Source organism: Hipposideros armiger, unplaced genomic scaffold (genome assembly GCF_001890085.2).
Source record: "Hipposideros armiger isolate ML-2016 unplaced genomic scaffold, ASM189008v1 scaffold_17, whole genome shotgun sequence".
NCBI lineage: Eukaryota > Metazoa > Chordata > Mammalia > Chiroptera > Hipposideridae > Hipposideros > Hipposideros armiger.
Genome location: NW_017731367.1, coordinates 1,725,916 through 1,730,003, shown reverse-complemented (window position 1 = coordinate 1,730,003; position 4,088 = coordinate 1,725,916).

The window sequence follows — 4,088 nt, the reverse complement described above, 5'->3', positions numbered from 1 at the left end:
CAACATGGGCCAGTGAAGCAACGTCCTCCACAACTAGACTGAAGAACAAAAGAACAGCAACTTGTCTGTTCCCCTTCCCCGATTTCCCAGTGCTGTTCCCACCCCCAATTCTCCAATAAAATCTTTAAAACAACAACAACAAATAAACAAAAAACGTAAATAATAATTTTACATGTTAAAACTTATCGCAGTTCAAATAACTTTTTTTTAAAAATCTAATAGCTCTTCCTTTTCTTTCATTTATGAATATAATGTTGGAAATTCTCTTGTTAATGAGAGTGGACTTTCAATGCAATTCAACTTTTTCATTTAAGTGTTTCCACATGAGGAAGCACTTTTTTCTACATCTCTGGTGAGGTATAATTAATATGCAAAAAAGGTACACATATTTAATGTATATAATTTCATATGCAAAAAACCCCACTTATATATAGAGTTTTGACATGTGCAAACACCCATGATACCATCACCACAATCAAGGCAATAAACATACCCATCACCTCCAAAAATTCCTTTGTGTCCCATTAGTTTTTGGTTTTGGGGGTTTTTTTGTTCATTTTGTTTTATTTCATTTTGTTTTTGGTAAGAACACTTAACATGAGTGTCAATAAGTTAATCAATTTTATTTTTTATCCTCTTAATAAATTTTAATATGGATGGAACTAGAGAATATTATGCTAAGCGAAATAAGTCAGTCAGAGAAAGTCAAATACCATATGATTTCACTTATATGTGGAATCTAAAGAACTGAATAAATGAGTAATGTAAACAGAAATAGTCTCAGGGATACAAAGGAAAAACTGATAGTTGCTAGATGGGATGGGGGTGGGAATGAGGGAGAAGGGGAAGGGACAAGACAATACAAATTGGTGACTACAATATGGCCTCAGGGATAGAAAAGACAGTCTGGGGAATACAATCAATAATGTTGTAAATATTTTTTAGGGGGCCAGAGGGACTCATGTCTTGATAGGGAGACCACTTCATAGACAGTGTAGAGGCCTGACCACTGCACTGTACATCTGAAGCTGCAGTTGAATAATATTATATGTCAACTATAATTTAATACACATATAGCCATGGGGTGTGGAGTATAGTGTGGGAGTGGAGTCAATGGAATTGTAATAGATATGTATGATATCGGGGGTGGGGGAGCAGTGAATGGGGAGAGGGGGGTTGTCACTTTGTGGGAGGGTGAAAATGATTATTATTGCATTGTTTTGTATACCTGAAAATAATAATAATAATAATAATAATAATAATAATAATAATAATAATAATAGATTTTCAGGTGGGATGTCACCAATTTAAAAAAAAAGATTAAAATTTCCTGGTATAAAACAAATAAGTCATGGGGATGTAATGCACAGCATAGAGAATATAGTCAATAATATTGTGATAGTGTGGTAAGGTGTCAGATGGTTGCTGGAATTATCATGGTGATGACTTCTTTAGGTATACAAATGTTGAATAACTGTGGTGTACCCATGAAACTAAGATAATATTGTATGCTAACTATATTTTTAATAAAAATTTTTAAAAGAAAAAAATAAATTTTAAAGGGCTCAACACCATATTGTTAACTACAGGCTCTATATTATGCAGTGGATCGCTAAGGAAGCACTTTTGTGTAATGTGCATATATGCTATGAGCTGTCACCTGGGTGCCACTCAAGAGGCACTTTACTTGCAAGGGGCCGAGTTTGGGGACTGTGCCCATTAGGTACCTCGCAAGCCCCTCTGCCACTGAGGTAGGGGTTGAGTATGGAACACTTCATAAGCTGTGCCCACCGTTGGCAGCAAAACAGCAGGTACTCATGATGCTCACCAGGCAACACCTGGCCGCCCCTAGGAAGGAAGTCTCAGTATCTCACAGGTGACCCAAGGTAAGTACAGTCACGACCATGGCTAGAAAAGCCCTGCTCTCCATCCCCCCTTCTCCAGTGTCCAGCTGGGTGCCTGACAAAGAACTCAAAACATGATTGCTGAATGACAGGCAGTATCCATATTACTGTGCAAATCTGACGCATGTTTTGTAAAACAAATTTCTATGTACAGAAAAAAAAAAGACTAAAGAGAAAGGGACTCCGTTGTAAGTGCTAGGAGTCAAATCACCTCATTCTCTTTTTTAGTTCTTATTTTTCTGAATTTTCTATAATGAACACAAGTTAAAATCAGAAAATAAATGCTATTGTTTAAAAGAAGACATGCTGGAGGGCCATTACTTCCGCTGCAGAGCAGCTGAGAGTGTTGCCTCTTGTGGCATCCCGTGAGTTCTTTTATTTCACTAACGGTCCCTCTGGGGTGGCTAAAGGAGGTTCTGCATTTCACAGGGAAAATCAAATCCATGTTTTCACTCCACAACTTCTTGTTCAGCTCTCTGCTGCTGTGTGATAAGCCATCCCCAAACCTAGTGACTCCAAACAACATTTGATTTGCTCACAAATCTGCAATTTGGGTAGAACTTCCTGGGGAACTCTCTTCCCTGATCCATTTGGCATCAACAGGGGCAGCACCAAAACTGGGACAGAAATCATCTGAAGCCTTATTCCCTCCCAGTTATAGGATGGATAGTGGCTGACGTTTGCCCCTTCATTGGCGCTGTTGGTTGGAATAGCTACCTGTGGCCTCCCCATATGGCCTGGGCTTCCTCACAGCATGGTCACAGGGTTCCAAGGGCGGGTTGCAAAGAGGGAGTCAGACAGAAGCTGTATAGCTTTTTATGATGCAGGCTCAGAAATCACATAGCTGACCTCTTTTGGTCAAGGCAATCATGAAGGAGATAGAACATAATTCAATCAGAGAGAACATAGATCACCTCTCAATGGAGGACTGACATCACATGTAGGCTAGGCTCTGAGATGGACTATGTACTACTGTAGTCATCTTTGTAACACACAATTTGCCAGTCTCGCCTCTGGAAATACCTGCATGATTATGTTCCAGCTCTGTGGCATCTGGACGAGAACAGATATGTCCTTCAGCCCGGAAAGATTGGCACAGGTCGCTGAGCCTTCTGGGAAGTGCTGATCTGCAAGTCACAAAGAAGTCGAAGTCGAAACGAATTAAATTCCAGAAAGAAAAAGTCCTCCCAAGAGCAGACACTGTTTGCATCTCTAGGTGCAAACAGTCCTGCTCTCTTTGCATTGTCAACTTTTTTTAACAAGTTAGGGCTTTGATTTGTTTTAGAGAAAAAGGTTTTGGGTTTAAAAATATTGTTAAGCACTTAATTGTTGGTGCCAGGTGCTCTTTCCAAGTTCCTTTATACAGTTCCTCAATTAACTGAAAATATTTTAAAATTAGATAGTGGTAATGGCTGTATAACTCCACAAATATACTAAAACCCACTGAATTGTACACTTCAAAAGGATAACTTTTATAGCATGTGAGTTATAGCTCAATAAATCTGTTATTTTTAAATGTCAATAATAAGCCATTACACATTAACATAAGTGAGGAGAGAAACATTGTTTTACATTTTTCCACATGTCTTTAATGTGTGCCTTAAGAGAAGACAGTCAGATATAGCATTTGTTTTTACATTTGATCGGTTGCAATTTGTTGCTTTGTTTGAAGTATATGAAGAAAGTCCAGCCTTTCACAGATGGTGGCAAATAGAGTTGCATTTATCATTGGAAAAGGGGTTTTTCAATAGTCTTTTCAGATCATTGTGATATATTCTTCTTTGATACTACATCAAAACTCAGATAATATTTTGTTGACATTTAATTGCAACTGGAAACTGAAAACATATAAACCAAACTCTTCATACTTTGTTACATTAAAATCTCTAATTCTCTTGCACATTTAATGGATCCTTGACCTATGGGTAATTTTGTAGCATTATGCATTAGTCATGTCGACACATTTTGCTTCTATGATAAAAGTTTTCCAAAATTCCAATTTTTGCTTGAAGCTCATATTTTATTACTGATAGCAAATACTACCCATTTTTCAAGAAAGTGTCTCCAAATACCCTCCCTATAAATAGCCAGAGGTTGTCAGTTCTTTCAGGTAAGAAATAATTTTCCCTGGGGAGGGGGGCTAGTGCAGCTCATAGTTCAATCAATCATACAAATGCTTTTCTC